Consider the following 26,938-nt stretch of genomic DNA (forward strand, 5'->3'; position numbering starts at 1 on the left):
GCTTCACCACTCTCCTAGTGAAAAAGTTTTTCCTAATATCCATCTTAAACCTCCCACACTGCAACTTGAGACCATTACTCCTTGTTCTGTCATCAGGTACCACTGAGAACAGTCTAGATCCATCCTCTTTGGAACCCCCTTTCAGATAGTTGAAAGCAGCTATCAAATCCCCCCTCATTCTTCTCTTCTGCAGACTAAACAATCCCAGTTCCCTCAGCCTCTCCTCATAAATCATGTGCTCCAGCCCCCTAATCATTTTTGTTGCCCTCCGCTGGACTCTTTCCAGTTTTTCCACATCCTTCTTGTAGTGTGGGGCCCAAAACTGGACACAGTACTCCAGATGAGTCCTCACCAATGTCGAATAGCGGGGAATGATCACATCCCTCAATCTGCTGACAATGCCCCTACTCCAGGAACAAATGATGAGTTGGACTGTCTCTGAAAGATGCAGCAGTGGAGGTGGAATTGCCCAGCCATTCTTACTGTGTAGTTAATGGGTTAATTTGCAGTCGTGTTGCCATCTAATCTGTGACCATCTACCACTGCAACTCTTGGTTGTTCACCACGGCTACTTGCAACAGTAACGCAATGGTGGGCACATATCGCATACCCTGCCACTCCTACAGTGCCAGGGGAAGGATGATCCAGTGGTTTGGGCTTTTACCTTGTAGGGTTAAAGCTACATTTTAGTCATGGGTATTTTTAGTACAAAGTCTTGGACAGGTAACGGGCAGTAAACAAAAGTTCATGGCCCATGACCTGTCCATGACTTGTACTATACGCCTTTGACTAAATCAGGTAGGGGGGATGGCCTGGGGGTGCCATGGGTGCTCGAAGGGGGTGGCCCAGGGAATGTTGCAGGTTCTGGGAGGTGTCCCGGAGGCGCCTCAGATGCTGGAGGAGCGGCCCTGGACCCCCGCTGGTGCTGGATGGGCAGGCGGTGGCATGTGGCCTGGGACCCCCACTGGTGCTTTGGGGGAATTGGGAGGGCTCGCAGGCTCCCTACATGGCTCTGTGCCTCCCTGAAAGCAGTGATATCCCTCTCCCTCAGTTCCTAGGTGGAGGTGTGGCCAGGCACCTCTACGTGCTGGCTCCAGCAAGAGCACCAGCTCCGCAGCTACTATTGGCCAGGAACTGCGGCCAATGGGAGCTGTGGGGGTGGTGCCTGCAGGTGGAAGTAGCACGCAGAGTGGCCTGGCCATGCCTCCACCTAGGAGCTTACGGAGGGGGATGTCATCACTTTTGGGGAGCCCCCCGAGGTAAGTGCTGCCCAGAGCCCTCACCCGTGCCCCAACCCCCTGCCCCCTCCCACACCCAAACTCCTGCTGATGCTGGGGGAGAGGTGCACAGCGGCCCAAGACTGCCCCAGGAGCGGCCGGTGCGACTGGCCCAGGGGCTGCCTGAGCTGCAGAAGTCATGGAGGTCAGGGAATGTCATAGAATCCATGACTTCCATGACCCCCGTGACAAACTCACAGCCTTACTCAGGGTATGTCTTAGCTACACTGCAGCTGGGGCCGAGCTTCCTAGCCTGGGTACACATGGACTGAAAATATCTGGGTGGGTATTACAGCTCATGCTGGAGCTCAGGCTTTCAAGCCTAGGGAGGGCAGGTGTTAATGACAGTCAGAAGTATCTTGTATTTAATAGGTTTCAGAGTGGTAGCCATGTTAGTCTGTAACAGCAAAAACAATGAGGAGTCCTTGTGGCACCTTAGAGGCTAACAAATTTATTTGAGCATAAGCTTTCGTGGGCTAAAACCCACTTCATCAGATGCATGGTGTGAAAAATACTGTAAGCAGTATATATATTAAAGCACATGAAAAGATGAGAGTTGCCTTAACAAGTCGGGGTGGAGGGGGGTCAGTGCTAACGAGGCCAATTCAATTAAGGTGGAAGTGGCCTGTTCTCAACAGTTGACAAGAAGGGGTGACTATCAAGAGATGGAAATTTACTTTTGTAGCGCTAAGGAGGCCAGTGCAATCAATTTAACAGTGACACTTGGAGTTAGTTTCCCAGGCCTGAAGGAGAGCTCTGTGTAAACTCAAAAGCTCATCTCTCTCACCAGCAGAAGTTGGACCAATAAAAGATATTCCCTCCCACCACCTTGCCTCTATAAGTACCTAAGGGCTTGGCTACACTTGCAAATTTGCAGCGCTGCAGCAGGGTGTGAAAACACACCCTCTGCAGCGCTGCCCAGTGTAGTCAAAGCCCCAGCGCTCCCAGCGCTGTCCGTTATTCCCCACAGGGAGCTGGAGGACAGCGCTGGGAGAGTTTTCTCCCAGCGCTGGGGCAAGCCTAAGATAGACAAGAATTCTGCCACTAGAATTCTGCCATTTGCTGTTAGGAGTATAAACTAAAGCTGGCTTACATTTTTCAACTGAAACTTTTTTTGGTGAAAAATGCAGGCTCGGTTACGCCAAAACATTTCATGACTTCATATGGATTTCACCAAATTGTTTCAGTCGGGAAAAATAATTCTGAAAAAATCTAAACATTTTATTGACATTTTTTAAACAAAATTTTCAATGTTTTGATTCAAAAATACTTTTCATGTTGAAATGTCCTTTAATTTTATTTTTTAAGGTTAAAAAATGCTCAAAATCAAACCAAAACGCTTAGTTTTGTTAGACCCCAAATTATTTTTTTTTCCAACTTTTCAATTTCCTGAACATTTTCAAAAGAAAAATGTTTTCAGTTCAACGCAAATTGATTTTTTTTCACAGTTGCCAACATACCAAAAAATCCCTAATTTGCCCACATGACGGGGTGTCCATCCCACTCAGGACTGGAAGGGGTTAAGATGGCCAGGTGGGTCAATTAACTCCACAAGCTGCACCTGGAGGAGCAGTCAGGGAGCGGGAAATGAATTGGAAGCAGGGATAGCTGATCAGGGACAGGAGCAATCTCTATAAAGCTGAGAGCAGAAGGGGGCTACTGGGGAAGGTGGCAGCCATTCCCTGGGAAGAGAGAGGACTGTTTGGAGCAGGTAGATCCAGAGCAAAGAGAGGAACCGCGGTGGCAGGAAGCAGTCCAGGAAAGGCGCAGTGAAGGCTGGGAGAGTAAACCCCAGAACTGCTGGGTTGAGGGTCCCTGGACTGGAACCTGGAGTACACGGTGGACTTGGGTTCCCCTGGCAGCCACTGGGGATGTGGCACAGGCCAGGCAGAGGACAGCAGACTGCCTGGGAGTCCTAGAAAGACTTTGTTACACCTAGCCCGGAAGCAGTGAACACGTATGGTGACCCTGCCGGAAGGCCGCGTCAGAAAGAGGAGGCCGTGCTTCCTGGAGTGAGAGGGGTCCACTGGGCAAGAGGATGGCAGGAGAGACACTGCCAGAGGAAGGCCCGAGGCCTGGCCAACAGCTAATCCCCTAAAATTGTCAGGAGGTAGGGTTGACAACTTTCTAATCTCATAAAACCAAACACCCTTGCCCCGCCCCTTGCGCCACCCCTTCTCTGAGGCTCCGCCCCTGCCCTGAGGCCCCATCCTTTGTTCACTCCATCCCCTCCATTACTCTCTCCCCACCCTCACTTTCTCATTTTCACTGGGTTGGGGCAGGAGGTTGGGGTGCAGGAGGGGGTGATGGCTCTGGCTGGTGCGGCTCTGGGGTGGGGCCAGAAATGACGGGTTCAGGGTGCAGGAATGGGCTCTGGGCTGCAGCAGGGGGTTGGGGTTCAGGAGGGGGCTCCAGGCTGGGTGTTGGAGCTGAAGGGATAGGAGTTTGGGAGGAGGCGCCGGGCTGAGGCAGTGGGTTGGGGTGTGGGAGTGGGTACGGGCTGTGGGCTGGGGGTGTGGGTTCCAGGGTGGGGCCAGAAATGAAGGGCTCAGGGTTTTGGAGGGGGCTCCAGGCTGGGGCAAGGGCAGGGGGAGGGAGTGCAGGCTCTGGGAGGGAGTTTGGGTGTGGAAGGGGGCTTAGGGATAGAGCAGGGGGGTTGGGTATGGGAGGGAGTGTGGGGAGAGGGCTCTGGGCAGCACTTACCTCAGGAGGCTTCCTGAAAGCAGCAACATGTCCCTCGGCTCTTAGGCATGGGGCGGCCAGATGGTTCTGCATGATGCGTGCTGCCTCTGCCTGCAGGTTCCAGCCCCACAGCTCCCATTGGCTGCAGTTCCCAGCCAATGGGAGCTGCGGAGCCAGCACACAGTGTGGGGGCAGTGGGTGGAGCCCCCCTGGCCGGCCCTCTGCCTAGGAGCCAGAAGGACATGTCGTCACTTCCGGGAGCCGCGCAGAACCAGGTGCGGAGCCTGCCAGCCCTGCCAGCTGGACTTTTAATGGTGCTGACCAGAGCCTCCAGGGTCCCTTTTCGACCGGGCATTCCGGTCAAAAACTGAATACCTGGCAACCCTACCAGAAGGAGGTCCCACCAGTGGTGAGTGAACCCCATGATAGCCCAGTATAGGCCCTATGATCGTCAGCTGAGCAGTTCTGATTCCATCCAGCAGAGGTCAGTGGGGCACATATGCACTAGGCAGTCTATTGCAAGGTTCTACTGTGTGCTGCATTTTAAGTCAAATCTTTTTGCTTGGTTCATTTCCAGTAAATATTGGATTTGTTTCCATACATTCTCCCTGTATAATATCCGTCTGTAAGAGACTTTTGCTGCCTTGAGGGGTAGGAGGGAGGAAAAGAGGAGAAGACAGGCAACTTGGTAGCACTTTACTGAAGTGTTCATCATACTTGACAACTGCCTTGATCCTAATGAATTCCTGGCTTGTACATCTGAATGTCATATGTGCTGTCAGCGAATGGGGCTATCATTCATCCAGGGCTGATTGTGCATTAATGGGCAGCACTCGACACTCTGGGGAGTAGAAATGAGGAGAAGCAGAGGTGTTAATGGGAGAGCAGAAATAAAATGGCAGAGTCAAAGAGAAAGGCCTCATTGAGTGTGTGGGAAGCCCAAAGATAGGAGCATCTTAATATATTTGAGTGTGATGCTATCTGTCAAGGCCTGTGCCATCTTTCAAATGGCTGCCGGCCATCCATCTATCCCCATTAGAGAGGTCTAGTTCATAGCTGATCATGTGGGGATATTTGTGCAGCCATAAAAAAAGGGAATACTTTATAGCCTGTATGAATACAGAGGCTGCACTTGAGATAAAAGATAGGACGGTGGATGTGCCAAATAGCTTGGCAAACACTCAAGTATTTTCGAGACTGGCCGCCGCAATACTTATCTAAATTAACTAGGTACAGTTTCAAGCCCAGGGTTCTTCCTATTACAGGTAGATTTACCGGATGTTAAATACCCATTCAGCACCATCCTTTGCTTAGGTCTGGAGCCCTTGGTTCATTTTCATAAGGCCATAAAACAGAAGCGAGAATTCTGCTTTACCCTTTCCTTAGAGAGACAAGGTGAGTGAGGTCATATCGTTTATTGGATGAACTTCTGTTGGTGAAAGAGACAAGGTTTTGAGCTTACACAGAGCTCTTCTTCTGATCTGGGAAATAGACACAGAGTGTCACAGAAAAATGTAAGTTGGAACAGATAGCATAAGTATTTAGCACCTATTTCAAGGGACCATCCAAGGTGAAGTGGCCCATTAACACCTCTCCTGTCATAGGGAGAAAGGGAAAAAAAGGCTGGCGATGGGAGGGGGTGAGTGGGTTCAGGGCCGGCTTTAGGCTGATTCCCCCGAATCGGGCCCCGTGCCTAAGAGGGCCTCGCACCCTAAAGAAGAGCACCTAACTTAGGTGCCTTTTTAATTTTTACTCACCTGGCGACAGTCCGGGTCTTCGGCGTCACTTCGGCGGTGGGTCCTTCATTTGCTCCGGGTCTTCAGCGTCACTTCGGTGGCGGGTCCTTCACTCACTCCACAGCAGCATTTCGGCGGTGGGTCCTTCAGTGCCGCAAAAGACTTGGAGCAAGTGAAGGACCCGCCACCGAAGTGACGCTGAAGACCTGGACCACCGCCCGAGATTCAAATTGCGCCCCGCACTTCCTAAAGCCGGCCCTGAGTGGGTTATAGGTTGACATAATAAACCATAAATCCAGTGTCTCTGTTCAGTCAATGATTTTTAGTATTAGCAAAGTTATAAATTTAAGCTCCCAGGTTCGTCTTCTGAAGGTGTTGTGTGGGTTTCCTTTGAGGATGAGAGGTCAGATATGGAGTGATCACTTTGTGAAAGCTGGTCACCCACAGATTTGTGACTATAACAGCAGGGAGTGGGTAATGCAGGCAGGCCTGTGTAGAGGAGAACCAGAGGGGTATTGAGGTGCATGGTAACAACGAGGAGTCCAGTGGCATCATAAAGACTAACAGATTTATTTGGGCATAAGCTTTCGTGGGTAAAAAACCCACTTCTTCAGATGGAGCAGCTGTTTAGAAGGACCCAGAAGTGCAGTAACAAAGGAGGTCCTAGATTTGGATAAAGGAGCATTGGCAGAGCTGTGTGAGAGCCCAGGACTGGAATGGCAGAGGCTGCAGGACAAGAATGAAGTTTCACTGACGTAGCTGCAATGGAAAGCCAGGACTGGGTTAACGAAGGAGGCTGTGGGTTATTAATGAGGGCCATTGGCAAAGCTGAACGGAGGACACATACAGTGCCTGCTTTGCTCTAAGTTATTGCATTAGTCCTTCACTCTCAGGATAACCAAATTTACCCTTTTCTAGCAAAACTGACCAGAAAAAGGAGGCTGGCTCAGCACCAGGATTGATATTGGAAGGTGCTGCACTTCTAAAAGCAGGGAGAAAAGGAGCACCCAAGCAGCGGGGTCGAGAGCTGACCCGGAGCTATGATAGGAACTAACGACTCTGGCAGGGCCAGGCCTCATCGCGCCTAAAGGCCCCGCCAACCATTTAGTCTCCCTGACAGAGGAAATAGTTCCAGTTCCAAACTGTCACTTCATATTAAAGTGACTCCTTTCTCTTGCTCTGAGTGTCAGCCAGACAAACAAAAAACAGGGAGCTGGCTAAACGTGCCCCATGGTCATTGGTAATAACATTCTCTAACTTGGGCTGGCTGGCTGGCAAATCAAGCCCCATCCATCGCTATCTGCAGGGGAGAGCAGGTCATCGGCTGCTCCTTAAATACAGTCGGTCTCTATGGGGTGGGGCTGCAGGCCTGATACGTAGTGATGTGGCTTGCACCTAGGTCTCCATCTGGCTGTGGAATTACAGAACACAGCACCTTTGTTCGTCCCTTTGTGGTCTCTGGGTTGGATTCCTGCCATGTGTTTGGCTTAGAGCAGCCCCTGAGGACAACTGGCTGATTACAGTTAGTGCCGAATGTGCTTGCCATGTACCAGCCATACCAGGTCCAAACCTGAAGCTCTGGCTCAGGTCTCATTCACCCTTACTCAGTCAAAATTCCCACTGATTTTCAGTGGCTGGGATGCCTGAGTAAGGATGTCAAGATTTAGCCCAGGGAGTGTGTCGTGCCAGATCTTCAGAGGGCTTGTCTTTGCCCTCCACTGGACTCTCTCCAATTTGTCCACATCTTTTCTGTAGTGGGGGGCCCAAAACTGGACGCAATACTCCAGATGTGGCCTCACCAGTGCCGAATAAAGGGGAATAATCACTTCCCTCGATCTGCTGGCAATGCTCCTACTAATGCAGCCTAATATGCCATTAGCCTTCCTGGAAACAAGGGCACAATGTTGACTCATACCCAGCTTCTCGTCCACTGTAACCCCTAGGTTCTTTTCTGCAGAATTGCCACTTAGCCAGTGGGTCCCCAGCCTGTAGCAGTGCATGGGATTTTTCCATCCTAAGTGCAGGACTCTGCACTTGTCCTTGTTGAACCTCATCAGATTTCTTTTGGCCTAATCATCCAATTTGTCTAGATGACTCTGGACCCTATCCCTACCCTCCAGTGTATCAACCTCTCCCCCCCAGCTTAGTGTCATATGTGAACTTGCTGAGGGTGCAATTCATCCCATCATCCAGATCATTAATGAAGATATTGAACTAACCGGCCACAGGACAGACCCCTGGAACACTCCACCGGACACCGGCTGCCAACTAGACATTGAACCATTGATCACTACCATTGAGCCTGACAATCTAGCCAACTTTCTATCTACCTTATACTTCATTCATCCAGCCCATACTTCTTTAACTTGCTGGCAGGAATACTGTGGGAGACTATATCAAAAGCTTTGCTAAAGTCAAGATCTATCATGTCCACCGCTTTCCCCATATCCACAGCGCCAGTTATCTCATCATAGAAGGCAATTGGGTTGGTCAGGCATGACTTGCCCTTGGTGAATCCATTTTGACTGTTCCTGATCACCTTCCTCTCCTCCAAGTGCTTCAAAATGGATTCCTTGAGGACCTGCTCCATGATATTTCCAGGGACTGAGGTGAGGCTGACCAGTCTGTAGTTCCCCGGGTTCTCCTTCTTCCCTCTTTTAAAGATGTGCACTATATTTGCCTTTTTCCAATAGTCCGGGACCTCCCCCAATCGCCACGAGTTTTCAAAGATAATGGCCAATGGCTCTGCAATCACATCAGCCAACTTCTTCAGCACCCTCGGATGCATTAGATCTGGCCCCATGGACTTGTGCATGTCCAGCTTTTCTGAATAGTCCTTAACCGGTTCTTTTAACTTCCTCTCCATACTGTGCTGCCCAGTGCAGCAGTCTGGGAGCTGACCTTGTCTGTGAAGACCAAGGCAAAAAAGCATTGAGTACATTAGCTTTTTCCATATAATCTGTCACTAGGTTGCCTCCCCCATTCAGTAAGGGGCCCACACTTTCCCTGACCTTCTTCTTGTTACTAACATACCTGTAGAAACCCTTCTTGTTACCCTTCACATCCCTTGCTAGCTTCAACTCCAATTGTGCTTTGGCCTTCTTGATTACACCCTTGCATGCTCGAGCAATATTTTTATACTCCTCCCTAGTCATCTGTTGAAGTTTCCACTTCTTGAAAGCTTCCTTTTCGTGTTTAAGCTCACCGAAGATTTCACTGTTAAGTCAAGCTCGTCGCCTGCCATATATGCTATTCTTTCTGCACATCGGGATGGTTTGTTCCTGCGCCCTCAATAAGGCTTTAAAATCCAGCCAGCTCTCCTGGACTCCTTTCTCCCTTGTATTAGCCTCCCAGGGGATCTTGCCCATCAGTTCCCCGAGGGAGTCAAATTCTGCTTTTCTAAGTCTATAGCTCTGTGTGGTTTGAGTCTCAGCTAGTCAGGAGACCATCTCTTTTTCTGGGACACATTTCTGCAAGTTGCTATAAGCTAAGGCCCTTTGGCTATAGCCTCCGGTACTGATTGCCTAGGGGCAACTGGCAGGTTTGTGTTTTTCCTTATGCTTGTGTGGCAGAGCTAGGTCATGCATGTAGACTAGGCACATCACTTCCCCTCTCTGTACCTCTGTGTCTTCTCCCACCCTTCGTCTGGTCTATTTAGACTTGAAGCTCTTTGGGGCAGGGACTGTCTTTTCCTGAGCGCATGACGACACTTTGAGGTAGAAGTGTAATTTCCAGTTAGAGGGGATGGACCTGCACCAGCTCCGATTGGGCTAGTGCCCTAAAAATAGTTGCAGCCACAGCAACACAAGCAGCTAGCCTGCCCAAGTCTGTACCCGTCCGAGATGCTAGGCACATCCTCGGCCATCAGTCCCTCCCTCCCCTCACACTGCCACAGGTACACTGCTATTTAAGCACACTAGCTTGGTCAGAGCTAGCGCGGGTACGTCTCCTCAAGATGGGCGTTACGCTTAGGGTAGGTCTACACATTTTGAGCTTGGGTTGTTTGTACAGCACCAAGCACAAAGAGGCCCTGATCTCAGTTGGGCATTACTGTAATACAAATAATAAATAACATCTAGCAACGTGAACACTTAGCAGATTGCAGGCAAGAGACGTGTTTTATAGGGGGAAGGCTAATTAATATTTATAAATGAGATTATTTGTTGAATGGGATCTGGGTATACATATGATCAATAATTATTATTAGCCCTATAATCAAGGGACATATTTCCCTGTCTTTCCAAACTGCTCAGACCATGACAGGATCCCACTTTGCTAGGTGTACTTTAGTGCTCCATTTTGCCGGGTGAATGATGAACGCCTCTGAAATAGTCCACGCGCCCATGGCTATAAACCTTTTAGCAGTTACAATTTTTAACAAATCATAGAATCTCTATTATGGCCACCACGGCCGCCACCTTAACCCTCTGCGCTGCTTAATACACTGTAAAATGTCTCCACGAAGGACCATTTCCATGGAAACAGTCCATTAAAAATGAATTTTATATCTTATGTTTTCTATAAATGGACAGCTTACTTACTGGTCTTTTACTGTCGCACTTTGCTGGAACGGCTTCTAGTTTCACCCCAGTTAAGTCTCCTATTGCTGGAAACAGCACGGTTTTTTTTAATGGTCATTATAAAAGTTCAGCTTATCATTAGAGGTTGATGCAGTAGGCACTGGAGGATTCCAGAGTGAAAAGGAGGTTTGGGAATGGAAATTATATCCAGCACACAAAGGACCTAACCAGTCACAGTGCTCCTCTGCATGTCTCTCCCTCGGTTTCATTAACAGCTGCATGTGCTCATCACCTCTACATGGAAGGCCAGCATGGGTTATGCTATCTGTGCCCTTGTCATGGCAGGAAGCACAGGAAGGTTGTATTCTGAAGTGTCCCTAGCCTCTGTTTGCCAGAAGCTGGGAATGAGCGACAGGGGATGGATCACTTGGTGATTATCAGTTCTGTTTGTTCCCTCTGGGGCACCTGGCACTGGCCACTGTCAGCCGACAGGATACTGAGATGGCCCATTGGTCTGACCCAGTATGGCCATTCTTATGTATTTACTAGGGAAAAAATCATTTTTTTTAACAGAAAAAAAAAGGCTCTTTGAGAAAACTTGGCAAATAGAATTTCTGTTTGTTGATCTATTTTTTTTCAAAGGAAAATTGACAAAACTGAAATAAAAAAAGTTGCTTTCATCAACTTTTTCCTCAGAGGGGCAGGAGATAAAATAAAACATTTCCCAGCAGGCTGTGGGGGTCACTTGTTCTCTCCCAAAGAAGAGCTCTGCCCCTGCTGTACATGTGAGTGAGTTTCTGGGAAGGTTTCATCTGTCTTTGGCAGTTATATGATTTTTATTATTCTAGTACCTCAGCACCTCACCATCTTTAACATATTTATCCTGTGAGGTAGGACAGGGCTGCTATCCCTATTTTACACTCAGGGAAACTGAGGCACAGAACAAGTGACTTATCCAAGGTCAAACAGGAAGCCTGTGGCAGAGCAGGAACTTGACCTCTGTCTTCAGATATGTCTGCACTACGAAATTAAATTGATTTTATAGAAGTCAATTTTTTGAAATCGATTTTATACAGTCGATTGTGTATGTTCCCACTAAGCGCATTAAGTTGGCGGAGTGCGTCCTCACTACCATGGCTCGCATCGACTTAGTGGGTAGCTATCCCACAGTTCCCACAGTCTCCGCCGCCCATTGGAATTCTGGGTTAAGCTCCCAATGCCTGATGGGGCAAAAACATTGTCGCGGGTGGTTTGGGGTACATGTCGTCAGTCGCCCCTCCCTCCATGAAAGCAATGGCTGTCAATCGTTTCGCGCCTTTTTTCCTAGGTTATCCATGCAGACACCAAACCACAACAAGCATGGAGCCCGCTCAGCTCACCGTCATGCACTTTAAAAGCTCGCTGGTGCTATTTGCTGACTAGGTCAGTCCTCAGCGCAACCAACATTCCCATTGTTATTGCTCCTTGCTGTGTACTCCGTAATATCTGTGAGAGTAAGTGGGAGGATGTTTATGGCGGGATGGGAGGTTGAGGCAAATTGCCTGGCGTCCAATTTTAAGCAGCCAGACACCAGGGCGATTAGAAGAGCACAGCAAGGCATCCTACACATCAGAGAGGCTTTGAAAACCAGTTTCATGACTGGCCAGGCTACGATGTGACAGTTGTGTGTGTTTCTCCTTGATGCAAACCCGCCCCCTTTGTTGATTTTAATTCCCTGTAAGCCAACCATGCTCCCCCCTCGAAATAAAGTAACTATTGTTTTGAAACCATGCATTCTTTCTTTACTAATTAAAAAACAATGAGATAATGGACGAGGTAGATGAGGTGAGGTGGGGGAGGAGGGAAGGACACAGCCACATTGCTTATTGTAGCCACACTAAAAATCAAACTGTTTGAATGACAGCGTTCTGTTGCTTGGGCCATCCTCTGGAGTGAAGTGACTGGGTGCCCGAGCCTCCCCCCACATTCTTGGGCGTCTGGGTGAGGAGGCTATGGAACATGGGGAGGAGGGTAGGCAGTTATACAGTGGATGTAGGTCTGTGCTCTTGCTGGCTTTCCTCAGCATCGCGTCCTGCCTCTGCTCTTTGCACTCACTTAATTCTTTCCTAGCCTCTGCCACTGAATACCTCCATGCATTAAGCTGTGCCCTATCAGTGCGGGAGGACTGCCTGAGCTCGGAAAACATGTCATTGTGAGTGCGTTTTTTCCACCTTCTAATCTGCAGTAACCTCAGGGATGGAGATGATAGGGGGAGCGTAGAAACATTTTACGCTCTACGATTCTGGGGGGACTGCATGGTCACCCATGCTACTGAGTGCTGCTGAATTCGCCACGCTGACCAAACAGGAAATTAAATTCAAAACTTCCCAGAGCTTTTCCTGTGTACCTGGCTAGTGCATTGGAGTTCAAAGTGCTGTCCAGAGCGGTCACATTGGAGCACTCTGGGATAGCTCCCGGAGGCCAATACTGTCAATTTGCGTCCACACTACGCCAAATTCGACCCAGCAAGGTCGATTTTAGTGCTAATCCCCTCGTCAGGCGAGGAGTACAGAAATCGATTTTAAGAGCCCTTTAAGTTGACGGAACAGGGTTGGTTGTGTGGATACTTTCATTTTAAAATCGACATAATGCGGCTAAATTCGACCGAACCCCATAGGGTAGACCAGGCCTTCCATGTCCCAGGTTAGCATCCACTGGCCCATCCTTCTTCTTGTTTAGAAGGTTCCTGCCTTCTCCTGATAGCCTGGAGATGGGTTCTTGGAGTTCAGAGCTATTCTGAGCCAATCACAGACTGTGAGGATGGACTCTCATTCTAATAAGGGTCTCATACCCTGCCCCTCTCTCTCTGCTATCTGAGCAGCATGAAGTGCCCCTTGGGGCAGGGAATTCCAGAATTTGATAATACTCTGCCTGCCTATTTCCTTAAACTTGCTCTAAATTCAGCACTTATTAACCTCAACGTGAATTTCTATCTAAAGGCCAGACCTGTTGCCTTTAGATTTAAGTCAACAGGAGCTTTCCTATGGCCTTCAGTGGGCATTGGGTCAGGTCATAAGTCATTAACCCTGCCCAGTAAGCACTGTTTCATTTACAATATGTGCATCCAGTAACCCCCTGTGATTATCAACTCCTCTACAGTGATAGTTCAATGGGTGTGTCTCATGTACTTAGTTCTGCTTCCTGGCATGCAGACAAGTATTGCTGTGTTCCCTTAAGACTCACTGCATCGCCACACATCACAGAAGTAAGAGACAAAAAGTAACAGGAGATCTATGCCAAGCAGATCCTCCTGTATCAGGGGAGGGAGAGGAAGAGGAAACCTCATGAAGTTATAAGAATGGCCATATCATGTCAGCCCTATAGTCCATCTAGCCCAGTATCCTGACCATCTTGGCTAATAGCCATTAACCTAGTCTCCGTGAGCATATCTAACTCCTTTTTGAACCCAGTTATACTTTTGGCCTTCACAACATCCACTGGCAAGGAGTTCCACAGGTTGACTGGGCACTGTGTAAAGTAATTCCTTATGTTTGTTTTAAACTTGCTGTCTATTAATTTCATTGAGTGATCCTTGGCTCTTGCCTTATGTGAAGGGGTAAATAACACTTCCCTATTCACTGTCTCTACACCATTCATGATTTTATCATATCCCCTCCTAGTCGTCTCTTTTCCAAGATGAACAATCTATGTCTTTTTAATCTCTCCTCATACGGAAGATTGGTTTTACCCCTAATCATTTGTGTTGCCTTTCTCTGTACCTTTTTCAAGTCTAATATATCTTTTTTGAGATGGAAATCAGAACTGAATGCAGTATTCAAGATGTGGGCGTACCATGGATTTATATGAAGGCATTATGATATTTTCTGTCTTATTATCTATCCCTTTCCTAATGGCTCCTAACATTCTGTTAGCTTTTTTGACTGCTGGTGCACATTGAGTGGATGTTTTCAGAGAACTACCCGCAATGACTCCAAGATCTCTTTCTTGAGCGGTAACAGCTAATTTAGCCCCCTTCATTTTGTATGTATAACTGGGATTATTTTTTCCAATGTGCCTTACTATGCACTTATCCACAGTGAATTTCATCTGCCATTTTGTTGCCCACTCACCCAATGTTGTGAGATCCCTTTGTCATCATCACAGAAATGTAGGGCTCTCTTTGCAGTCAGCTTTGGACTTATGTCCACTAAGGAAGATTCTATACAGATCTAATTTATCTGGAAAGTGCTTAGATATAACAGTGACAGGGCAACAGAAATAGTCAGGAAGGATGGAAGAGTCCTGCACTGGCTGGTGGTCAGACTAGATGACCCAATAACCCTCACTGACGACTGGACTAAATGGCCTGTTAGAGCTTTAGCTCTCTGTTGATAAGATCACTTAGTCCAACCAGCAGCTAGTGCAGAATTATTCCCCACTATCCATCCACTTTAGATGTTCATAGAGCCCCACTGCTTCAGCGTCTCCCTTCTATACACAATAAGAACATAAGGACAGCCTTACTGGGTCAGACCAGTGGTCCATCTAGCCCAGCATACTGTCGAATGTTCCTTGGCAGAGCTGCTTTATTTCTTCCCCCATGGTAGGAAACTTTGCCGTGCCAATTGGCAATTACTTCTGCAGGAACCAGAGCAGCATACGGACCCTGTCTGAAGCCACCTGCGTGCAGGAGACACACTCTTGCATCTTCGGTTACCCTCAGTAGTGTGATTTCAGCTTCCATCCCCCCTGCCTGTGGAAAACAGAGCCAGTATTCAGAATAATGTCCCTAGGCATGTGTAGTGATCCCCTTCTGAAACCACTAGACCCTTTGTCCCATCTTGCACCATCCCCTCTTTGGGCCGAACTCACCATGGTTAGTGCTCTGGTTCTCCTGAGTGCTTGCCAAGGGAACGTGAGAAAGAGGTGTATGCAACTTTTATGATTCAAGGCTGTGAGTGCACCCACAATAACAACTGTGTATTATTTCTTTTGTTTCTGCAGATGTGCTCTTGAGGGCCTGCTTCTACACACCAGCTGAGATGCTGCTTCAGATAAGGAGGTGAACGAGGAGGACATGTTTCACGAAGTGCTGCCATCGTCTGGTCAGGCCAATAGTGAGCACAGAGCCTGGAGAGAGACAATAAACTTAGAAAAACTAGAAATGGATAGCCAGGAGAGGAGGCAGGGACTGGAACAGATAATAGAGTGTCAGGAGCAGATGATAAAGCTCCTGGAGGACCCAACAGAGACGCTCAGGTCCCTGATTGCCCTGCAGTTGGAACACAGGTGTGCTCAACTCCCCCTGCAGTGTATACAAGAACTGCGTTCCATGCTTTCCACAAACTCCCCACACACATTCCTCACATGTTCCTGGCCCGTTACAGTAGCCCTTGCACTCCATCCCTAGGCCATAACGACAGCTGGACTGACACACAGATGTGAGATCCTCATTTCAGAGAGTGGTGCTCAGTGCCAGGTCCCTTGTAAGAAATGTTACATGTGCATTGTTGTTTAATAAAAATTTAGTCTTACAAATACAATGATTCTTTATTTGTGACTGTAGCAAGGGGGGCATGGTCTCCCTTCCTGACAAATGGGGAGAGAGCCGTGACCACCCCTTGGTGGGCAGAACCGGGATACCCGCAGCTACCCCACTGGAAGCAGGCACAGGAACTATAAATGGCCGGCCCTCTTGCTCAGTTATGGTAGAGCTGCCAGAGGAGCAGGATGTCTCTCTCCCGCTGTTGGAGCCCAGACCTGACGGAGGCTGCTACAGTGCCAGAGAGTCGGAGGGACTGCCGGAGCTGCCAGACACCAAGGAGCTGTTGGGGCTGCCACTTGCTGTTTACCCGAGTGAGACCAATGACAACCCCGGAACCCAGGTACTCCCGGATTGGGAGGGTAGGAAGGAGCCCAGGGAAGCTGAATAGGGTTTGGCTGTGTGAGTGATTGCAAGCCGGCCAGCGTGTTGTGGTCAGATTTCCCCACTGACCCAGTGGCGGATCACTCCACCACTGTTAGGACCCTGGGCTGGGACACACTGGAGTGGGAGAACCTACATCCCCCTACCCCCCGCCACCCCACCGTCAGGAGTGGCAGCCTCCCCTCTTTGTGGTCAGGAGGCCTGCATTGGTCTGGCACCCGCCTGAACTAGGGCGCCAGATGGTTTGCTGGCTCTCACACCAGAGAGCTAAACTCCCCTAGACTGAACTGACTGCTGCCCCGCCCTGATGGAAGGCCCCGGGCAAATAGACTCTCTGCTGCTCTGCCTGACTGACAGCAGGTCAGAGCCCCTATTGGATTACTGCCCCACCCGATTGAGGGCCTGGGCAGATAGACTCCTTGCGGCTCCCCCAGACCCCTGGCCAGAGCCATTAACTGTGTGTCGCCCCACCCTGATTGAGGGCTCCGGGCCTATAGATTTATCGCAGCTCGGCCTGACTGCAGGCCTGGGACACTAACTGTGAGCCCGAGCACTCCGGAAGTGTCGTAGCGAGGGGGCGTGGTCTCCCGCCCTGACCGATGTGGAGAGAGCTGCGACTGCCTTACTGTGACCTACTCAGGGTGGTTGCAAGAAAAATTCATGCACTGGGGCATTCAGCAAATTTGCAGACTACAATTAACACTGAGACAGGAATCAATACAAGGGTCCTTCCAGGTGGCAAGTAAGTAATGCCTGGCTAAGTGCATTACAGAAACACACATTATTAGGGCTCACTGTGAAAATGCTGCTTCAAAGCCTCCCTGATTCGAATAGCCCCCCGTTGAGCCCCTCTAATAGCTCTGGTGTCTGGCTGTTAAAATCTGCCATCAGGCAATCCACCTCAATCCACCCTTGGGGAAACTGTTCCCCATTTGCTTCACAAATGTTATGCAGAGCACGACAGGCTGCTTTGACCATGGGAATATTTTCCTAACTGAGGTCTAACCTGCCAAAAAGGCGGCACCAGCAACCCTTTAATCTGCCAAACACACGTTCTATGGTCATTCTGCACTTGCTGAACCTGTTGTTGAAGTGATCGTTGCTGATGTCAAGGTTTCTGGTGTAAGGCTTCATTAACCACAGGAGTAAGGGGTCAGTTGGGACCCCGAGGATCACTATGGGCATTTCCACATCCTCTATTGGAATCTTCTAGTCTGGAAAGAAAGTCCCTGCATGCAGCTTTCTATACAGGCCAGTGTTCCTGAAGAGGCATGCAGCAGGCACCTTCCCTGACCACCCTGCATTGACGTCAGTAAATCAACCACAGTGATCCACCAGTGCCTGCAATACCACAGAAAAGTAGCCCTTTCTCTTGATGTACTCTGTGATCAGATGGTCTGCGGCCAAATTCAAATATGCATGCTATCTATCACCCCACCGCAGTTATTAATCCCATTGCCGCAAAACCCCACAGTGGATTTCCCAACACCAGACTGATTTGTGAATGACTGGTAGCAGTCTAGAGTTGCCAGTTTCCACATATGCTTGTTTTCCGAGCCCATTAGTGATGGCCCACTGTATGCAGCTGCTCCGTGAATGCCACCATCAATCTTGAATTGTTTCTTTCCATGGCACACAGCAGGGCAGGCAGCATGGATTCCTGTTCTTAACTTGGGAGCCGTGTAGGATCCATGCTTTCAGGCAGAGATGGTGGGCACAAAGTTTACAGGGACAGTTGAAAAATGGCGCAAAACATAGTCAGAAGGCCTTGGAATTATGGGACAGAGAAAACTGCATCATGGGTCAGTGATCCCTCTCCCATGATGCACTTTTATTCGTTCCCAGAACTCTTAGCTGCAGAAAATGGTGATTTGAACAGTGGGATAGCTACCTATGGTGCACTGCTCTCCCTTTTGGTGCTGGAGCAGCAACTGTGGATGCGCTCCGCTGACACAAGAGCGTTTTGTGAACATGCATGTAGGGCAGTCGAGACTCACCTGGCGTGGCGCCTCCTGCTGGTTGTCCAGGGAATTAGCTCTTTTCCAGTCCAAAGCGCCCTCTGCAGGCTGGTGTCTCACCTGCTTTACGGCCCATGTGTCCCTCCCGGACCACAGTGCCCCTTACCTGGGGTTCTGCCCACCACAGTACCCCTACACTCTGGGTCTTCCCTCCCAGGGGAACCCCCAACCCTCTATCCCCACCTTGCCTCAGTGGTTACCGCCAGTCATCATCCAGCCCCCATTCACTGGGGCAAACTGCAATCCCTCATGGCCACTCATCACTGATAAGGGGAGGTTGGACCTGCTGCCTTTGCCTATCCCCGGGTTGCACCTCTGCAACCCCAGTACCTGCTTTGGCCTTAACCAAGGCCTTAATCTGGGGAGTTGCCAGGTTGGAGCTCCCCAGCTCCCTTGCCCTTCTCCAGCACAGCTCAGCCTCAGGTACCCTGCTCATCTCCCAGGCAGCCCAGTCCTTCTCTCCAGCGAGAGAGAGAGACTCTGACCCAGCTCCGCCCTCAGTCCTTTTATCAGGGCCAGCTATGGCCTGAATGGCCAAGCAGTCACAGCTGCAGCCGCACCCAATCAGCTTACCTTTTTTCAGGAGACGGGCAACTGCCCCGCTACAATGCACAAGTGATGTAATTACAGTGGTTTATGATGGTCGATGTAACTTAAGTCAACATAAGTAATGTAGATAGGGCCTAACATTGAGGGTGTTGCAACAGAGAATTTGGAGATGAGGTGGATTTTCCATCTTGAGCATCTTCACATCAGGACTGGCTGCCTTTCTAAAAGATATGATGTAGCTCAGATACAAGGTAGGGACTTGCTACAGGAGTTACTGGGTGAGGTTTTCTGGCCTGTGCAGTGGAGGAGCTCAGATGAGATGATCACGATGATCCCTTATGGCTTTCAGTTTTGTGCATCTACCTCATCCAATGTCCAGCATGAAATAACCACTTCTGAATCTCTTCCTATTACTCCTAACTGAACCATCCTGAGACTGCTTGCTCCATAGTGTCTGAGACTGTCTAATTCAATAGTAAACCTGGCTCTGTACTAGGTATTCGCAGCATTTCACCTCAGTTTACATTTCAAATCACACTTCAACACATCTTAGTCAAATGAGAACTCCGTGTGTCTGCAGGCAGAATGGATTATTCAGCTTGTTTGAAATACAAACCATGAGCTGTGGTAACACAAGGGTACATTTTTTTCCTTTTATATGGGTTTTGTTCTTGTCTCCATAGCCTAACATGCCCCTGGTAAGCTCTGGGCGAGTTGTTTTACCATTTCAAAAGCATGTTCGGAAACACTTCTGGGGAATTAATAACCAAATGGTGCCGCAGCTCCAGAGACATTTTTTAAATCATCACGGGGTGGCAGAACGCTGCAGAAATTAACTAACGAACCTGAGGTAGCGACGTTGAGGATTAATACTGTGCAATTATTAAAAAGTAAATATTCATGCACACTTATCCGGCACTCACCGGGAAAACCTCAAAGCAGCCAATCTCCAGCAAGGGGTGGGGCTACAGAGAAGCCTGAACATTGACTACGACTATCTATCCGTGGACCCCATCACAAGAGACGACCCAGGCCTGCCGATAGTGGGGGGGCAGAGTGAGGGCAGCCGGCTTCAGCAGTGTTACTGAGCATGCTCAGTCCATACGAGCATGTTCAATCCAATCCAAACAGCAAGTTGCGGGGGAAGGGGGATCCTGTGACCTGCATGCCTGCCCCCCACATCGCCTCCAGGTTAAAAAATTTCCAGCGGAACATTTTCTCACTGGAAAATGCCGATTTGACTCACTTGAATCATCTCATGGGCATGTATTGGAGGTATTGCGATTTTCAGCAGAAAATGAAATGGTTCATTTTGCTAAGACTGAAATATTTTCTTTCAACCTTATTGAAATGGCAATATCGTGGTGGGTGGGAGTTGTACTTTTTGGTGAATTTATCCTCACAGCAGTATTGTGCTATTATCCCTATCGCACAGAGAGGGAATTAAAGTCCAGAGAGACCAAGAGACTTGCCCAGTGTCTCGGAGAGGCCCTGTGGTGGAGCAGGGAATTGCATCTCAGTCTCTAAACTCACAGGCTAATCCCCTAACCACTGGACCATCCTTCCTCCTTCTTGAATAGCTGATTACTAGCACATTGATTATATTCCTCACCTCAGACTTTTTTTTAAACAGGGATTTAAGGCAGATTTAGTGATGGTGAATATTCCACTGGCTCCTTCGGGTAGTTTCTATTATTATTATTATTATTATTTAAATTGTGTGATGGTAGTAGAGGCCTCTCCAAGGATCAGGGCCCCGTTGTGCCAGGCGCTGTTGCAAACACATAGGCAGACAGACCCTGCTCTGAAGAGGTCCCACTGAAGTCAAGAGTGCTCAGAACCTCACACGGTCAGGGCCATAAAAAGAATGGCCTGAAAAGAATAAAAACTTCATAAAATGCTGCACTGAAGAACAGTGACACTCATTGCATTGAGCTAATCCCTGTTTCCTCTTCTTTAACTTCCCTGTTAGCTGGCCATAGCCACGAAGTTCATATCAAATAGCTGATTCTATTGAATAGCTGGCTAAGCACCAGTTAATCCCTTGGCACTGGCTGACAGCACCCTAGTATGGTGAAACTTTCCTAGTCCTGTTCTAGTTAAGGTGCCATCAATGCCATTCGCAATAGATAAGATCAGGGCTCATGTGTGGTCCTCAGTCCTTCAGAGAGTCGAAGGGCACAGCCAGATCTTAACGCTGGCATTACGTAGAGTTTAAATGCAGGGCCTGATTCCATTGAATGCACTCTTTAACACAACACTGAGCTGAACAGCACTTGGACCTAATTGCACTTGAGTGTATTCGCTGTTCAAAAAAAGGTGTTTCCTATACTGCACCTCCTGCTACTGATTTGCTTGTTATTTTAATGTGTTTATGGCCACAGGGTGCACATATTCTCCACTGTGAGTGAGGGGTGGAGCATAGAAGAACTCAGAGAGGGTCCACGCTTCCAAGACAGCACAGTTGGGATGAGGCAGAGAGGATACAGCATGCGCCCCCACTTGCTTGCCTCTTCCACAGGCCAACGCATGGAGAGTAAGGGGTGTGTGTGTGGAGAAATGGCCCGTCCCCTCCTTCCCCACTTGCTTCCTGGGGGAGCATTTGGTGTTGACCCCTGCACCCTCCCCTGTGCCAGTCCCCTAAGCTTAGATCTACATCACCCGACTGCAGCTGGGAGAAAATTCCTGGAGCACGCAGACCATGTGAAGACGTGTTATCCCCTATACCCTGCATTACTCCTTCAGGCAGGGGAATGCCCTGTGGGGTGAGATGTGTAATCACTGCCCTGTACACAGCATGGTCAGACACTAGGAGCTAGCGAGAAGCACCTTCAGAATTCGTCTGAGGGCACGTGAACAATGTGTGCCCTTGGGCTCCCATGGGAAACTGAAACTCTTTTCTGCAGCTGAGCTGGAGGGGAGGAGTAACCCTCTAAGATTTAATGCGCGCCTGTGGCAGGGTGTGCATACCCCACACTAGTCAGGAAAGGGTTAACCCCACACTATGGGCAGAGGAAGTCCTGCCCCTCAGACCATGCTGATCATGCTAGTATAAAGGAGAGCAGCCCAGCTCCATCCAGGATGACCACCAAAGAGGAAAGATGCTTGGTGGAGGCTCCCTCCCAGAAGCTGTTACGGCCTTTGCCTGTGAAAGCCGGAGATCCCGAGACCCAGACAGGAGACCTGTCGCCAACAGCTGACCAGCTAGAACTGGAGTCCCAGGAGCCCTGAGACCCCAATGTCAAAGGGGTCAGGAAGTATGGTTGGAAGTGGCCAAGGGAGGGGTGCAGTGAGTGGTATCTCCCACCTGGGTAAAGTTAGGATGCTGTGGCTAGATTCCACACTGAGCCAGTGGTGAACCGCTCCTCCATTGTTAGGACCCTGGGCTAGGACCGGGGTGGAGTCAGGTGGGTCCTGGTCCCCCTACCCCAGCTGCCACCCTCACTTTGGTGGTGGCCTCCAGATCTGGCCACTAGGTCTTGAAGCGCAACACTCAAGGGTGGCCCTGTTGTCTCAGGTCACTAAGCCGTGCAGCCCTGCACTCGAGGGAGGCCCTCTTGTTTTGGGCCATTAGTCCATGCAGCCCAGAACCTAAGGGTAGCTGCTTTGACTCTGGCTATTGTGCTGCACTGTCTTGAGTCCCAGGACAGTCTGGTAGACTGTAACCACGGTGTCACCAAACCCACGATCCACCACAAACAGGTCCCCAGGGGCAGCCAACATAGTGCCTGCATCATTCCACCTCTCAGACCCATCCCAGGAACTAGCTTGTAGACCTAGAATTGAGCTTAACAGGAAGCCCATTGACAGATTACACTCAATGGACACAGGATATTGACAAAGCAGGAGCTAGAATGGAACGACCTGGGGACCAATCCTGCAGGTGGCTGCTGAGCGCCTTGTATTCCAATTTCTCTCTGTGCCTCAGCTCCCCGTCCTTACTACGTGCTGTAACAATCGAGAATTATTATCTATAAATGGGGATAATCGGCATGGGCGCTGGTTGTTTCAGGTTTGTAATGGCTTACATCCCTGGGGAAATCACTGTACACTAACTGCCTTACCACCCGTTGTCCAGCCGCTCTCTTCCCCCAGCAGTGTCGTATCTCAGCACCAGAGCAGCATTGTTATCCCAGTTTATAAATAATCATTCTTGGCTTTCACCGCACAGAGTGAAGACAGGGAACCGAGGCAGTGAGCCAATGGAATGGAATCATGGTTAGGAGTGGGCCAGGAACTGGGTTTTCAGTTTGCCAGCAGTTCAAGAAAAAAACATTGATTTGATCCAAACCAAAGCAGAAAACTCTGAAAAAATTTGGCAAATCAAAGAATCCATTTCAAGTCACATAAAACATGTTGTTTGAGCCAAAACATTTTATTTCCAGCCTTTTTAGACTCACAAAATAACAAAAAGAACAGGAGCACTTGTGGCACCTTAGGGACTAACACATTTATTTGAGCATAAGCTTTTGTGGGCTGGAACCCACTTCATTGGATGCATAGAATGGAACATATAGTAAGTAGATATATACATACAGAGAACATGAAAAGGTGGGAGTTCCCCTACCTTCTCTAAGAGGCTATTAATTAAGATGAGCTATTGCCAGCAGGAGAAAAAAAACATTTGTAGTGATAATCAAGATGGCCCATTTAAGACAGTTTGACAAGAAGATGTGAGGATACTTAACATGGGGAAATAGATTCAATGTGTGTAATGGCTCAGCCACTTCCAGTCTTTATTTAAGCCTAAATTGATGGTAGCTAGTTTGCATATTAATTCAAGTTCAGCAGTTTCTCATTGGAGTCTGTTTTTGAAGCCATCAACTTAGGCTTAAATAAAGACTGGGAGTGGCTGAGCCATTACACACATTGAATCTGTTTCCCCATGTTAACTATCCTCACACCTTCTTGTCAACTGTCTGAAATCTTGATTATCACTACAAAAGTTTTTTTTCTCCTGCTTGCAATAGCTCATCTTAATTAATTAGCCTCTTAGAGAAGGTAGGGGAACTCCCACCTTTTCATGTTCTCTGTATGTATATATCTACTTACTATATGTTCCATTCTATGCATCCGATGAAGTGGGTTTTAGCCCATGAAAGCTTATGCTCAAATAAATTTGTTAGTCCCTATGGTGCCACAAGTACTCCTGTTCCTTTTGCGAATACAGACTAACTCGGCTGCTGCTCTGAAACAAAATAACAAGGAATAGAAGGTGGTGTCCAGCTTCTGACTTTCAGCCTAGGGCACTCACATGAGAGATACACATTCAAATCTCCCTTGTAGAGCAGGGATTTGAACCCATCCTCCCCACAGCTAACATGTGCCTTGATTGGTAGACTACCGGCTATTCTGGCAGTGAGCCTTCGTGTTCTCACGTGCTTTTCTGCCCAAAGCTATTTGGCCAATTCCAGTCAAATTTGCAAAGAATTTCAGGTTGACCTGAAAGTGCATTTTTTGGTGATTAAACTATTTTTCCAAAAAACATTCACCCAGCTCCAATCATGACGCTTTCACTGCTAGATTCCCTTCTACAATCTTCTTCCCACTTGTTCTGCCTTTATTACCATTGTCCCATCTCCTTCCAACCACTGTATATTTTTTTTAATTTATCTGCTCTCGTGGGGACAAGCCGTTCTATTACAGCCTTGATTCTCTGCTATCATAAAGATTTCTAATTTCCTCCCTACCGCCCCCTTTGAACGCTAAATCAATAGGAATGAAAATTGCTGCTTTTTTTTAAAAATGTATTTGTCTACTTAAGTGTGTTAACCTAGAGGGAGGTAAAATATCTTTGGCCTTTGTTTATTAAACATTGAATTGAGAAGGAGAAGGGGCTTCATCTATCGATCATCTGGCCTAAATTACAATTGACTGCAGTCTATTATTATGTTGCCTCTGAAATTACACCTGGCTCCTTGTTCCCAGAAGGGCCATATATCCAAGAGACAGACTTCAAGAGCATCCAGAAGCTGTCCCCCCCTGCTTCGTCTTCTGCTGACATGCATTAATGGGAGTTTTGACACCCCTTGCCAGAGGACATCACTGCCTTCTTGCCTCCCCCCTCATCTTCAAGGAGATGGGCACATGCTTAGAAAAGGAACCATTTTAGGATCAGGTGCTGAATTATGCCCCAATTACATCAGGCATATCAGGTCATTGGAAAGTTAGGGGTTTGGTCCAGGAAGGTGTCATGTACCCCCATATCTTACTGATCTTGCCAGGAGTTGAAACTGCTCACTGCCTCTCAGGATTACATCCTAACTTTGCTTTGATTATTTTTCTTTAAGCACAGTCTATAATTATATTTGCAGTTGTATGATGCAGCAACTAGAGGCCTGTATTCTGCCTATAGTTCCAGACAGGATGTGTAGCGAGGAGGTGTGAGCTCCCTCAGAGGCAGATGCGGAGGGAACACTGCAGGCCGCCTGGTGGGAGGAACCAGGAGGGCCAGAAGCAGAGGGGCAGGACAGGAAGTCTAAAAGGCCAGCCCAGCGGCTCAGTTGGGAGGGAGCTGCCGAGGGAGACAGATACTTCTTCTCCGCTGCTGGAGCAGGCCGCCAAGGAGAACCGCTGCTGCCCCGCGGACCTGCATGAGCTTCCAGAGAGCCCTGCCACTCCTGACGCTGAGGAACTGGTACCGCTCTCCTTGGCGGTGTATACCAAGGACAGCCCCTGGACACAGGTACACATGAGGGGAGAGTAGGAAGCAGCCCAGGGGAACCAGACTACTGTCTGGCTGTGGTGCTGCCGGAGACACGGTCAGTGTGTTGCGGGTGGATTCCCTGCTGACCCAGTGGCAGACCACTCTTCCACTGTTAGCGCCCTGGGCTGGGATGCAGTGGAGTGGGGTGGGCCCACGTCCTCCTACCCCTGCCATCCCATCCCCAGGAGGTGGGGTTGCCAACTTTCCTATGGCACAGAGGTAGGCAACCTGCGGCACACGTGCGGAAGGCAGCACACGAGCTGATTTTCAGTGGCACTCGCACTGCTTGGGTCCTGGCCACCGGTCTGGGGGGCTCTGCATTTTAATTGCATTTTAAATGAAGCTTCTTAAACATTTAAAAAACCTTATTTACTTTACTTACAACAATAGTTTAGTTATATATTATAGACTTATAGAAAGAGACCTTCTAAAAACGTTAACGTGTATTACTGGCACGCGAAACCTTAAGAGAGTATAAATGAAGTCTCGGCACACCACCTCTGAAAGTTTGCTGACCCCTGCTATGGCACAAAACCAAACACCCGATCCCTGCCCCTTGCCCAAGGCCCCTCCCCCTGCGCCACCCCTTCCCTGAGTCCCCACCCCCACTCACTACATTTCCCCTCCCTCGATGGCTCACTGCCCCCACCCTCACTCACTTTCACTGGGCTGGGGTAGGAGGGGGTGAGGACTCCAGCTGGGAGTGTGGGCTCTGGGGTGGGGCCAGGGATGAGGAGTTTGGGGTGTAGGAGGGGGCTCCAGTCTGGGAGGTGGGGCTGAGGGATTCAGAATGTGGGAGGGGGCTGCGGGTTGAGGCAGCGGGTTGGAATGCAAGAGGGGGTGAGGGCTCTGGGTGGGGCTGGGGATGAGGGGTTCAGGATGCGGGAAGAGGGTTTGGGCGCAGAGGGGGTGAGGGCTCTGGGCTGGGGGTGCAGGATGAGGGGTTTGAGGTGGGGCCAGGGATGAGGGTTTCAGGATATAGGAAGAGGGTTTGGGTGCAGAGGGGGTGAGGGCTCTGGGCTGGGGGTGCAGGATGAGGGGTTTGAGGTGAGGCCAGGGATGAGGGGTTTGAGGTGCAGGAGGGGGCTTCAGGTTTGGGGGCAGCTCCGGGCTGGGGCAGGGGGTTGGGGCGTGAGCTTACCTCGGGCGGCTCTGGGTCAGCGATGCAGCGAGGCTAGCTAAGGCAGGCTGCCTGCCTGTCCTGACATCACGTTGCATGTGCCCCGCAAGCAGCCAGCAGGTCTGACACTAGTAGGCAGGGGAGCGGGGAGGAGGCTCCCCCCACTGACCAGAGCCACCAGGGTCCCTTTTCGACTGGGTGTTCTGGTGGAAAACCGGACACCTGGTCACCCTACTGGGTGGTAGTACTCCCCCTCAGGAGGCCTGTGCTCCTGAAGCACCTCCTGCTTGACCCCCAAAGATGGTGGTTGGAACTCATCCCCTGCCTAGCTCTAGAGACGGTGCTTGGGGCTACAGCTCTGCCTGATGACAGGCCAGAGCCCCGACTGGTTACTGCCCTGATCTGCGGCAGGGCTGGGCTCATGA

General features: G+C 49.3%; 1 long non-coding RNA gene across 1 annotated transcript; it reads right to left on the reverse strand.

Moving 5' to 3' along the window:
- Positions 1 to 14,754: 14,754 nt before the first annotated feature.
- Positions 14,755 to 26,645, reverse strand: LOC120396518. The gene is made up of 3 exons (XR_005593202.1): positions 26,535 to 26,645; positions 15,067 to 15,324; positions 14,755 to 14,947 (listed from the first exon to the last, which is right to left on the reverse strand). It is a non-coding gene; the product is annotated as an uncharacterized LOC120396518 (long non-coding RNA).
- Between the last annotated feature and the right edge of the window lie 293 nt (positions 26,646 to 26,938).

This window comes from Mauremys reevesii, linkage group 2 (assembly GCF_016161935.1).
Source record: "Mauremys reevesii isolate NIE-2019 linkage group 2, ASM1616193v1, whole genome shotgun sequence".
NCBI classification, from domain to species: Eukaryota; Metazoa; Chordata; order Testudines; family Geoemydidae; genus Mauremys; species Mauremys reevesii.